The sequence below is a fragment of the Pogona vitticeps genome, chromosome 1 (genome assembly GCF_051106095.1).
Source record: "Pogona vitticeps strain Pit_001003342236 chromosome 1, PviZW2.1, whole genome shotgun sequence".
Lineage (NCBI taxonomy): Eukaryota > Metazoa > Chordata > Lepidosauria > Squamata > Agamidae > Pogona > Pogona vitticeps.
The window spans coordinates 270,583,668-270,596,468 of record NC_135783.1 but is presented as its reverse complement, the minus strand read 5'-3'; the positions used below and the strand labels follow the sequence as shown (position 1 = coordinate 270,596,468).

At 40.0% G+C, this 12,801-nt stretch overlaps 1 long non-coding RNA gene across 1 annotated transcript in view; it reads left to right on the top strand.

Moving 5' to 3' along the window:
- LOC140703116 (uncharacterized) overlaps positions 1-9,764 on the top strand; it is a 71,433-nt gene extending 61,669 nt beyond the window's left edge. The window contains exon 3 of the long non-coding RNA XR_013540903.1: positions 387-9,764. This is a non-coding gene — a long non-coding RNA (uncharacterized LOC140703116). The remainder of the gene's footprint in view (positions 1-386) is intronic.
- Positions 9,765-12,801: the final 3,037 nt, after the last annotated feature.

The window sequence follows — 12,801 nt, the reverse complement described above, 5'->3', positions numbered from 1 at the left end:
TTAATAAAGAAAGGACATGCTATAAAAATTTTTTTCCTGCAGTAAGCAGTTGGTTGTCAAAACACTTAACCTTCCTTGTTAGGGCTCTCCAGATCCTGAAAAGCCTTCTTTTATGTGCCCACCTCATGTGCTTTGAGGGTGAGAGAACTGAGAAAATGGCCTCTCCTGAACATTTCAAGGTAAAAGCATGCTCATGTGGGAGAATCCTCTTTCAGTTAGCCTGGATTCAAGTGATACTGTCTGGTGAATTGTAATGTATTTCCCTCTGTAGCAACTGATACAATAAAAGGAAATACTTTGCTGGCAAAATGAATGACAAGCTTATGGCTTCATGGAACAAACTAACAGTTCAGTAATTCATGCCAATTTGTTTTTCATCTGAACAGGTGTTTGGTACTTCCCGGTGGGCATCTGTGGAAGGAGGTGGGCTGAGAAACACCAAACCCTCTTTGGATGAAAAACAAACCAGCATAAACTACCAAACCAGCAGTTTGTACCCATCTCTAATCACATCTCTAAACTGCCCCTTATCCCACCAGCTTCTCTCATTGTTTGTCTCATACAGAAAACAATCACTCTGAAGAGGGGAGATTTTCAGTTTGCGTGAGGAAAACAACGATGGAACCTTTGATTGCATGTTGGATAAACTAAGGTCATGTATAAATAAGGCTCACACAAAGAAATGTTTAGGTTGTATACTAGGTGGAATATACTTCTGAGTTAAACAATAAATATCTGAATGTATACAATTGGTTTTCAGTGCATCGTTTCATGCATTTGTTGGCCCACAGGCATGCAGTTAGCTACAAATGGCAAAACTCTAGTTCAGCCTCACTTCTATATCCATGAAAGTAGGAACACTATTTGCCATATGCAAAACAAAAATACAACAAAAACATCAAAAAATAAAAGTGTTGACATCTTTAAGAATAAGCAATATATCTCAGTATGAGCTTTCATGTGGATTACAGTCCACTTCCTAAAATACCTGCAGTATTATATTGTATTCTGGACACAATTTTACATATACAGTGGTGCCTAGCTATACGATGATAATCCGTTCCACTGAAATCTCTGTTTAGCGAAATCATTGTCTAGCGAAAAGCATTTCCCCATTGGAATGCATTGAAACCTGTTTAATGCGTTCCAATGAGGAAGAATCGTTGTTGTCAAGCGAAGATCGGCCATATCAGCTGTTTAAATCACTGTCTTGCGAAGCTTAGGTCCCGAAAACACCTGTTTTGCAAGTGCAGAGGGAGCTGTCAAAATCGTCGTCTAGCGAAAATCGGTTTGCGAAGCAGGGACCAAATATTGTCCAGCGAAATTCCCCCATAGGAATCACTGTTTTGCGAATCGCTATAGCGATCGCAAAAAGTCAGTGTCTAGCGAAAAAACTGTCATGCGGGCTAACTGTCTAGCGAGGCACCACTGTACAGTGCACCAGGCAAATGCAGAAGGAATCAAGTGAAATGGGGTACAGAAGATGCCAATGGCATCATTAACATAGTTAAGGAACATTTGAAGTACTGTATTGATTATACACATCTTAGCAATTGGCAGAATAATTAGCTTGTTTATTGGTTTGATAGACAGTGGTTAGGCTATTGTCTTTTAAGTACAGATACAAATGACTTTTGTTTTAAAGAATCATTTGGTTGTGCTGAGGCCAGAATTTTGCCAATTACTAATAGATAACATGTGCTAAAAAGCCCCAATCTTTATTTAAGCCTCCAGAGGCAAACTGGAACTTATGGATAACATCGAATCCAGGTCTCTGGAAGACAGGGAATGAAGAGGCCCCACTTCAGCTGTCTTGCTGTAATTTCTAAATGATCACAATTAAATAGTCTTAACGATGTTGGCCTACTTTTGATTTTGTTATCCCTGCTGAACTAGACAAACACAGCGATTTCTCTGAAAATATTTGCCATGCAAAGTTGCTGTGAGAATTACTGAGATACATTTTTAAAAGGTTAAACACTTAATATTACTCTTATTATGATTAAATGAATTGCTTCCCCCTTGAGAAATCCCTTTCAAGCTATTTCTGGTATAATGGTTCTGATCTATTTCCTGTCTTGACTATTATATTTCCTGTCTTGACTGACTCTCATTTCTCAATTTCTGTTCATAAATGTGTTGCCAGTATACCTTTACAAGTTGTTTTTGGGTGCAATCTACTGTTGTGCTATAGCAAAATACTTTTGAGTGCCCCCAACAATTCAGTTCCATTTACTAACTTCTCATTTTACTGTATATCCAGCATAAATTTTCTACTACTATTTTTCAAGTTCCTATTCAATACTTCTTTTGAATCTTGCAATACTCTTTACTACCTCCTTCTTCTTCTTTTTGTTTTTTCATGTTTAATTGGTTCGTTTCCTGAATGTCCTTTTTCTCTTTCTCTTTGTGATCCCCCTCAACTTTCATCTTTACAACCGTCTGAAACCTCCCTTCCATCCAGATTTCCTTTAGCATATTCTGTTTATTGTTTAATTCAATACCTTTTTACTATTGTTTAAAAAAAAACCAAAGCAAAAAAGCAGGAAAGAGCACCTTCTTAGATATGGGCATATATTTAGTCTTGTCTTTTCCTTCTCATCCCACTCTTTGCCTGAAAGGAGCTGAATGAGTCTTGTCTTCTTTATTTGTTGTGTAGTGGCCAGGCACATTTCTGGCACTTTATCAGTAATAAATAAGAATAGTTTATGGGGACAGCTTGAGCCAGATCCAAGTAATGCACTCCACCTAGAAGAATTTTCTTCAGAAAAGAAGGCAGTTAAATAACTAAATATTTTCCTCACTTTTTTTTCTTTTCCTTTCCTTTTCTTTAAAGGCTTTGGCACAAGCTCAGAAGCTTCATTTTTGGCCTATCACACCAAAGGAATTAAACTTTCTTGATACAACAAGTAATTTGTAACGTAAGACATCTGAAGTGCTTTGTATTCACATTGTTACTTTTAGTTTTGATTAACAACTGATCCCTTCATCAATTCATATTACCTTTATCAATTCATATATTAAACTTTATAAGGTCTTTAAAAATATTAATATATACATTTACCGATTAGAATTATTAAAAAATCGCATGTGTGTGGAGGGGGGCAGGGTTGGCAGGCGTGTGAGCATGCGTGTGGGCGTGTGGGAATGCATGTAGGAAGTGGGCGGGTGTCAATGCGTACAGGGGGGCAGGCAGGTGGGTGGGCAGTTTGGCCTGTTCCTTCGGCCCTTAAAAATGTTGGAAATATCCGGCATGGCCCTCACAGTCAAAAGTTTGGAGACACCTTCTCTAACAGGACCAGGTGGAAAAATTGTGGTGCCTTTAATACAACTGCATAAAGATAAACTGCTTCCTCAGATGCTCTATGGAGCCCCAGTATAGGCTCTTTCAAAGATTACATACTGGGAGGGCATTTAACAAACATCTTATATAACAAGCATGTTTATTAAGTTCCTGGTGAAATCACATCAGAAGAGAAAAAAGTAAATTGGCCCCTGATGTTGCGGCTCACATTGCTGGATCCCTTGATGATGATGCCAGTGTAAATATGGGTGCACAGCAGCCATTTAGATCTGTGACAAGCTGCTGCTCCTTATCTCTGTTGTATTTTCTGTTGTGTGTCAGTAGTTGTTGAGGATTGCAAGTTCTAAAATTCCAAGACTAAACAGACGGAACACAGTACTGCCCATTTGGTCAAGACAAGTCTCCAGCAAAAAGACTATGTTTTATACAGTAGTTGTATTATTTAGATTATTTCAGATTATGCCACCTGAGTTAATAATCTGAAATGAGGCCTCCATTATTTACTTAAAAGAGGTCTACAAGTATCAGCTATCACACTGAGCCAATAAAATTACTTTAAAAGTAGCAAAAATGGACACATTTATTCTTTATATTCCACTTTTTAGAACAGGCATATAAAATATTTTGATGAAAACTACAAATATACTTTATTAAGAAAAGACAGAATATACATAGCTTTAGCGTCCCACCCTGTCTCCCTGCCCCTGGTATCTGTAATACAACATTTGCTAAAGTAGTTATGGATTACAGAACATTCCTTTAATGCTGATTCACTTGAATATTTTGCTGCATAGAAATAACAAACATATTACAATTTTCTTTGGTTTGCTTGCAAATAAAATATTTGATAAGCACATTTTGCTTTTCTTTACTTCAGGCATACGTCTGAAGATTAGTTTGGTATGCCTAAAAATTCTTACACTAAAGTGGTGGGTTGACAGCTATTTGAAGTTAGAGAGTTGCCACTGATTTAAGCAGGGTGTAGATGAACAGTTGAGATTTACACAGTACTTTTGAGCATAAATATTTGATGTCCATTGACTGCGATAAAGCCTTTTAGGAATGTTTGTAATGACTCATTTTGAAAATGAAACGGCTGGTGACTTGGGAAAGAACACCAGTCCTGGAAAGAGAGAAAGGCAAATTAAGCTTTCAAACTGCAAAATCCTGCGCACACCTATACCCTGTCGCAGACAGTTTCACAACTCTCTGGGAAGATTTTCAGTGAGGATAGTGAGCTGTATGACAAAAGGAAAGTTAGCAGAAATTACTTTCCTCTCCTCTCAGTGAACAGCAGTTTTCATAACCAAGACTGTGCTTTTGAAATCTCTGTCTTCAGAACATTACTTCATCCCTTCTTACTATAAAAAAATGTTAACACAGATTTTGAGTTAGTGTGAGGGACAGAGACATGATAATTGCTATCTGACCACTGAGGCAGGACTGAAATGGAGAAATTCTTAACTGATAGCTCACACTCATACAGAGTAATTCTGTACACATAAATGCAGCATTAAGCCGTACCAAGTTCAATGAAATCTGCTGCTTGTACGGAATTGTAGTTTTAGCCACAACAAGGCACTCAGGAATAAAAGCTGCTATTAATACAAGAGAGCCATTGTGGTGTAGCAGCTAGAGTGACAGACTAGGATTCAGGAGACCTCAGTTCAAATCCCTGCTTGGCCATGCAAACCCACTGGAGTGAATGGCAGTGGTAAAACTACAGTACTCTTTAAATATCTCACATAACTTGAGAGTCCTGTTAGGATTGTCATAGGTTTCCTGACCCCAGTTGTTTTATCCGACAAAAGGTCTTGGGTCTTCTCTGGTAGGCCTGATCTAACACACACACACACACACACACACACACACACACACACACACACACACACACACACACACACACACACACACACACACACACACACACACACACACGGGAAAGCCGCCTCCGCCTCCAGAGGACTCCCTGGCCTTCCCTGCCACCTATTTCAGTCCCCAAACTGTTAGAATACTTTACCTGGTGATGGTGTTATGCCTCAGACTCTTTTCCCTCTTTGGAGTTGTCATCAATTGCCAGCCCTGCTGGTGATTTCGGTGGAGAGACACAAATGCAACATAAGCAGCAAGTTAGAATGAACTTCCCCGCCCTGGATCTCTTGCTCGAGGAACCGTCTTCTGGGTCTTTTCCTCTCTCTTTTTTGGTTATGCTGACAGCGAGCCTCTGCTGCTTTCCCAGATTCTTGTCTCTTGAGGACAACATGGCTCTACCTCAGAGAGGGCCAAAATGTCTCTGCTGGACCAGATATTTATAAAGGTGATGAACTGCTGGTTGTTGTGGGTTTTTCGGGCTTTTTGGCCGTGTTCTGAAAGTTGTTCTTCTTTGCTTTGGAACCATCATTTTTAAAATTCTTTAGACTATAGGGTCCAAAGCCTGGAAGGCAGCCCATCTAGGAGAAGGAAAACTCCGATTTCAAACCTCCACTGCCTTGTGGCTATATCCACTCATGGAAAAGGCTTCAGGAGTTAACCTAGAGGCAAAATCTCGAGCCGGAGTCCCAGAGGCAGGTCATGTCATTCTGTCAACTCCTGTGACATCGCTGAAACCAGTTGTATTGGCTCTTGCCTTTCCATTGGACTATTTCAGTGACAGGGAGAGGGGGGATTTGCTGGTTGGGTAACAGCCTATCCTCCATATTATTTTACCCAGGCTTCATGCTCTGGAGAGGACACTCCAGCTTCGCATACAGCGTCAAAACGCTAGACGCTGTTCCAAGTCCTCCATATAGAGCACGTTACCATAGTCTCTTGAGACTGAAGGATGCCTATGATGAAGTCAGATGTGATTTGATGGCACAGAACATCGACAATGCAAGACACACAGGCATAATCAGAAATGGTTGGAAGTAGCCCCTGAAACATACAACATGGAAATTTCAGAAAGAAAAGCCCTACATTTAATAAAATTGTCATAAAATTTCTCTGTCTAGTTTATTGCAATGATCAGAAAATTCCAGCTGTTCATCGTACTTCATCCACAATTTCTTTCCTACACAGAGAGCACACACTTGTCTGACTATTATCTGTTTGTACTGTGAATCAGCACCACTATTAATAGAGTATCCAGAAATCTGATGCAATTTCCTGCTTGGAAGTGATAACTGTATAGTTATATAGCTTGTGTGAAGGAAGTACCAATACCTTTCTCATATATTTTCAGGAGATCAGAGTTGAAAATATCAACTTTTAAGTAGTGTAGAGAGTTTTAAAAAACTGTAAGCTCTGCCGTTATCCATGGTTATAATCTTCACAAGCTTCAAAAGTAATTGCTTTGCTAAACATAAAGGAAGTCTGATTTTAATTTGCTATCTACATCTACATTCTCATATTCTTTTTAAAGATTATTTGAAGTTATCACTAGAATCTTCCTTCACTCAAACATAAGTGAAAGTTTTATCTTACTCTGGATATCACAAAAATAATTTATTGCTAAGGAAACAAAACCTTTTGTCTCTCAGTATATTTCTTCAGGACAGCTGTGGTATTTCAGTGCAAGCACAAAAGCTGCAATGATCTGGGTTGCAATCAACTATTTTTAATAGGAAATTTTTACAGACTTTTAATAAGATCTCCTAGCATAATTTATGACAAGAGGTTTTGAAGTGAAGAGGCATTGTTTGGCAAGTGTTCTTCCTCTAATCTCAGGAAATTTAAATAAAAGAGAACTCATTTCCTCTCACTTGGGATTTCTTCCACACAAAGTTAAGAAAAACACCTGTTACATAAACCCACAAAATAAGTTTATTCATAGTCCAAACAAAATACAATCTTAAAAAATTTGGGAAACACGAAACTCTGGGGATGCCAAATCATGTTGGTCTAATTACTGTGACTAACATTAAATGGCAGACATTGAATAATAAATAACATGTCATCAAGTCAATTCCAACTTATAGTGACTTATTCTATGGTTTTCTAGGCATGGAATATTCAGAAGTAATTTACAGGTCCTTTTTTTTTCTTTAGTAGTGTTCTAGGACTGTACAGCTTGCCCAAGGCTACACAGTCTTCCTTTTGTCATGGGAGACATACTAGGGAGTCAGATTCCTAACTTCTAGCTGGGTAGCATATTCCCTGAGCTATCCAGCCAAAAGGCCAATATTAACCTAATGTTTTTATGCAGTCAGAAGAAGAAGATGGTGTGAGGGTCCATTAGTCTTCGCCTCCCCCGAACCAAATAAAACAGGAGACGTTTTTAAATCAAACAACTTGTCTTCGTTTATTAACTTGGGCAAGGGAATAGAAATGTCTACTAATTTGGGAATAAACTTCTCCTGCGAGAGCAACGGCTCATACAGGGGCACCCAGTCTTCATCAAACGGGTTGCTTGACCTCGACGCCCATGGACCAGCCTGAACCTGGGTAGGTTCTTCGGGTTCGAAGTCATCAGGGTCCACGGTCAATAACGGTGTTGTCTCCTCATACCCTGTATATCCCCAGGGTACATGGTTCTTTGCCCCGGCGGCATCCCAGGGTCCTGGTAATAACCCAGTTTCTTCAACTCCTCTAGATGCCATAACTTCTTTTCCTCCCTCTCTTTCTCTATTTTCTTCTTCTCTTCAACCAACTTTCGTCGCCACTCTCTAGTCTCCCTTTCTCCCCAGTAAGAGGGCCGAACTGTCATTTCCCTCCTTCTCTTCTCTTCTGCCTCCCTCTTAGTGAGTCGCACCTGCTCCCACTTGCCCGTCCAAGGGTCTTGGATGGACACCCATTCCCATCCTTCCTCTTCAATGTCTCTCCTCCGACTGACCTCCCCCACAGCTCCCTCCTCTGGATCCTTCCATCCTCTTCCCGCCCAAACCTGAGGAGTCTGGGTCGATATAGTTAACCCCTTCATGCCCCGTTCTAAATCCATAGTGTCCACTGCCTGATGTAACATCCGGGGTGGGAAAGGCATAGGAGCTGTCTGGGTGCCCACGGAGGCTTTAGGGCGAGACGGCACCCCCAACATCACCTCACGACCCGGGGTGCGGGTGTCACAGATGGGTATGTGAGTCTGCTTAAATTTTTCATGTAAGTGACAAATTGGCTTGAACAATTACATGACAAAGGATGAAGAGGGTAAAAATATTCCTTAATGTTGCAATGTTAGAACAATCCTTGTGAGGTTCAGCAGATATAAGTCAGGGCCCAATGACAACCAAATTAACTATTTGCACATAGGAAAGCAATGACAAACCTTGACAGCACCTTAAAAAGCAGAGACATCACCTTGCCAACAAAAGTCAGAATAGTCAAAGCTATGGTTTTTCCTGTAGTGATGTATGGAAGTGAGAGCTGGACCATAAAGCTCAACGCCGAAGAATTGATGCCTTTGAATTGTGTTGCTGGAGGAGGCTCTTGAGAGTCCCCTGGACTGCAAGGAGAACAAACCTATCCATTCTGAAGGAAATCCACCCTGAGTGCTCACTGGAAGGACAGATCCTGAAGCTGAGGCTCCAATACTTTGGCCATCTCATGAGAAGAGAAGACTCCCTAGAAAAGACCTTGATGTTAGTAAAGTGTGATGGCAAGAGGAGAAGGGGACGACCGAGGATGAGATGGTTGGACAGTGTCATCGAAGCAACCAACATGAACTTGACACAACTCCAGGAGGCAGTGGAAGACAGGAGGGCCTGGCGTGCTCTGGTCCATGGGGTCACGAAGAGTCGGACACGATTAAATGACTAAACGATGACGAAACTACCACTGGAAGGACAGATCCTGAAGCTGAGGTTCCAATACTTTGGCCATCTCATGAGAAGAGAAGACTCCCTGGAAAAGACCTTGATGTTGGGAAAGTGTGAAGGCAAGAGGAGAAGGGAACAACAGAGGACGAGATGGCTGGACAGTGTCATCGAAGCTACCAGAATGAATTTGACCCAATTCCGGGAGGTGGAAGATGGAAGACAGGAGGGCCTGGTGTGCTCTAGTCCTCTTGGATCACGAAGAGTCAGTCACGACCTAACGACTAAGCAACAACAACCACCACCACTAGCATATTTGGGGAACCCAATCTTTAAAATAAAACATATTTAGACAAAAATGGGAGATGAGTAAAATATATAATTAATATAAAACAGAAAAGAACCTAATGGCTGAAGAAGCTAGAAGACTTGTTTTGAAGCAACATAGTATAGTTGTTTAAAGCTTCAGCACCTAGTCATTAGGACCCTGTGCCTCTGATAGGAGAAGCTTATTAGGCTCCACATTTCTAACCAAAAAGCATAAATAGGCCACAGTCTAAAACTGTGTGAGCAACGTCTTCTTCTCACAGCAGGCCCCCTATTTCAAGGAGCTCTGAAGACTCAGTAGAAAGATTCCAGCACAGTTTACAACACTGAATCAAGATTTTGTGACAAAAGGAAGAGGGAGGCTTCTTACAAAAAGGCTTTAACAATGACAGAACATATGCCCAAAATGCAAAATATCCCAGCTTCAATTCTTCGCACCAGCCAGTAAAAGAGATTTCCAACTGAAAACATGGACAGCTGCTGCCAGTCAAAGACAAAACTGAATGAGATGGAACAGCTTTGTGACTCATCACAAGGTCCCTTGCTTGAAGAGTTTCTCTTGTGGAAAAGAGCTGATAGCCCTAGACGAGGCATAGCCTCTCATATGCCTCAGCTGGCTCACCAGAATGCAACTCTGATGCAGCAAACAGAAGACAGATTTCCCTTATCTTTTCTAGCACCCACTCCAAAGTCAAGGCTGCCTGAGAGATAAAGCTCTCTTCTCCCTGGGATGAACATATAATCAAAGGGAGGATTGGCATGGGCAATCTTATGCATCATGGATGGGAATCCTTCTGCAGTTCTGAAGCATCTGTGGTCAAATATATAGTACTAAATACCAGACTTTGTTGGTATTGGTCAGTTATGCAATCACTAAGTATTTGCTACTACTGTAATGATATTCCACCAGTATGTACACTGAAGCAACAGATGTTGATCATTTATATGGACATCCAAAAATAAGAGAGTGATTCCTACATGCTTGGGGGAACTTCCTTGATATGGAATGGAACAGAAGCTTGATCTTACAACTTTTTTAAAAAATTGTATCTGAAAAGGAAAAAAGGAAGAGATTAGCCAATCATCACTTAATGAGATACTGATGGCTGTAGAATCAAGAGAGAGAAGAGATTTTTTTAAGCCACATATCATACAGGCATTGAGTTTTATATATGATCTGCTTACTGTTGACATAACTGAGAACAGTGTTTGTGTTGATGGAGCAGTGAAGGAGGGCTATCCTTCGATATTCCTTCCCCTGCAGTCCCTTATTCCTTCTCACAAATCTATTGGGGGGTATAGGGGATCCTTCAAGGAGTTGTGGGAGGAAGGGAAATTGACAAATATGTGTTTTCCCCTGCTTCCTGCCAGCCACTGTGTTCCAGCCACTGGAACTGTGATTAAGGAGTATAACTCCTCATGGGAAGAGCCCCTGGAACCCCTTGGAGTAAGCCTGCCAATTGAAGTCTGTAGTTGAGAGTGTGGAATGTTAGCCTGTCAGATGACATAACTTTTCCACCTGTCTGCCCCCCACCCCCAACGTAAAATCATGGAGGAGAAGGGGTTGGTCTACTTATACTACTGGTGTGGTGAATAGGGTTAAATACCGTAAATATGTGCTGAAAAGCTAAGGGGGGAAAAACCCTCGGCAATCTATAGAGAACCCCTCCACCTCAAAGAAGCCTGAACTACAAGTTTCTGGTTCCAGGCTGAAGCTCATAGCAAGTTATTTGTCTTGAGGATGGAGAGGTGTACTGCATTGCTTGAGTCACTGGCACATTTTTGAGTCCTAAGATTCCATAAGGAGTCCCCTTCTTCATCAACACACCACACTCCAGAAACAGAGACTTTTGTTGTTGTTGTTCTTTGTTTGGGTCTGTACAAATAACATTCAGGATATGTAGATAGGTTCCATGTCTAATCATCTATGAAACTGGTTTCCTTTCTTCCTTAGCCTAAGTAGTGTTCCTTAGTATAGGAGTTCTGTTCCACTTTACTGGTTAGAGAGCAGGGTTGTTTTATTTTATTTTAACAGACAAGTAAAATGCCTTCTAGTGTGACAGATAAAAGATGAAGTCACTTGCTATCAATATTTAAAAGATTACTGTACAATAAAATGTGTTGCCTCAAAACCAGTATACAACAGATATACCAAGTCAGATGGATAAGAGACTCTTCAGTTTACATATGAAATCTACAAAATAAAGTAGTATAACTTGTGTAAATAAAATATTACACATGATTTTGTGTAATATTACATTTATTATTTTTGTGTGTTTATGATTGATGTTTTATTATTTGTAGTTTATATGTGTTGGTTGTTAACCACCTAGAGAGTGCATATCATACTATTGGGTAGTATATTTTAAATAAATAAATACCTTAAACTTAATAATTTAAAATATTTAAGACAACTGAAAGCTTCCACTGATATGATTCCTTTGCTATAATTAAAAGGGGGAGCCTCACTGCTCAAGAAATTAATTCAGTAATTTGAAGTGATGCGTAGTTATAAAAATAAGTAACAAACCAAGTGAATGTTATCCTAAATCCAAATCATTTTGAAAACTAAAATAAATTATACAACAGAAAAGAAAATAATCTGGCCTAATCTGGCAAAGGAAAAAAGTAAAACGGTAGATTTTTAAAGACCTTTCATATGTACCATTTCATGTTACTTCGTTATAGTACATAGATACATTTTTTAAAATTTCAAATTGAATACTTTAAATACTTTATTATGGTCAACGACCAGTAAACAATTACAAATTGCCTTGTTTTATATATATTTTTCAAAGTAACTTCAAAAGGAGTTAAATAGATGGAGCAATAAATAAATATTTTCTTGTAGAATTCTTGAATTTGCCAGTCTACTGAGGAGGTTCTGAAAAGCCTTTAGGTAATAGGAACATGAAAACTATCACAATCTATCAGTTCATAGTTGGCATTGTGTCTGTAAGCATAGCCAGCTAGTGCAACAGAAAAAGAAATACAGAAAACCTACAGCTTGCGCAATGATTTAATACTGTAATAAAAATGTTCTCATAATCCCAAAGTGATTGCTGGAGAATGAATTCACTTAGAGCCCTGTATGAGCACAGCTTCACTTCCCATTCCAGCTTCCCAAGGACTAGGAAAGGACCTTTTCTATCTGTCACATTACACTATAAAGTCTTCCTGAACCATTCATTCGTTTCGTTTCGTTTAGTCATTTAGTCGTGTCTGACTCTTCGTGACCCCATGGACCAGAGCACACCAGGCCCTCCTATCTTCCACTGCCTCCCGGAGTTGTTTCAAATTCATGTTGGTTGCATCACAAACACTGTCCAGCCATCTCATCCTTGGCCGTCCCCTTCTCCTCTTGCCGTCACACTTTCCTAACATTAAGGTCTTTTCCAGGGAGTCTTCTCTTCTCATGATATGGCCAAAGTATTGGAGCCTCAG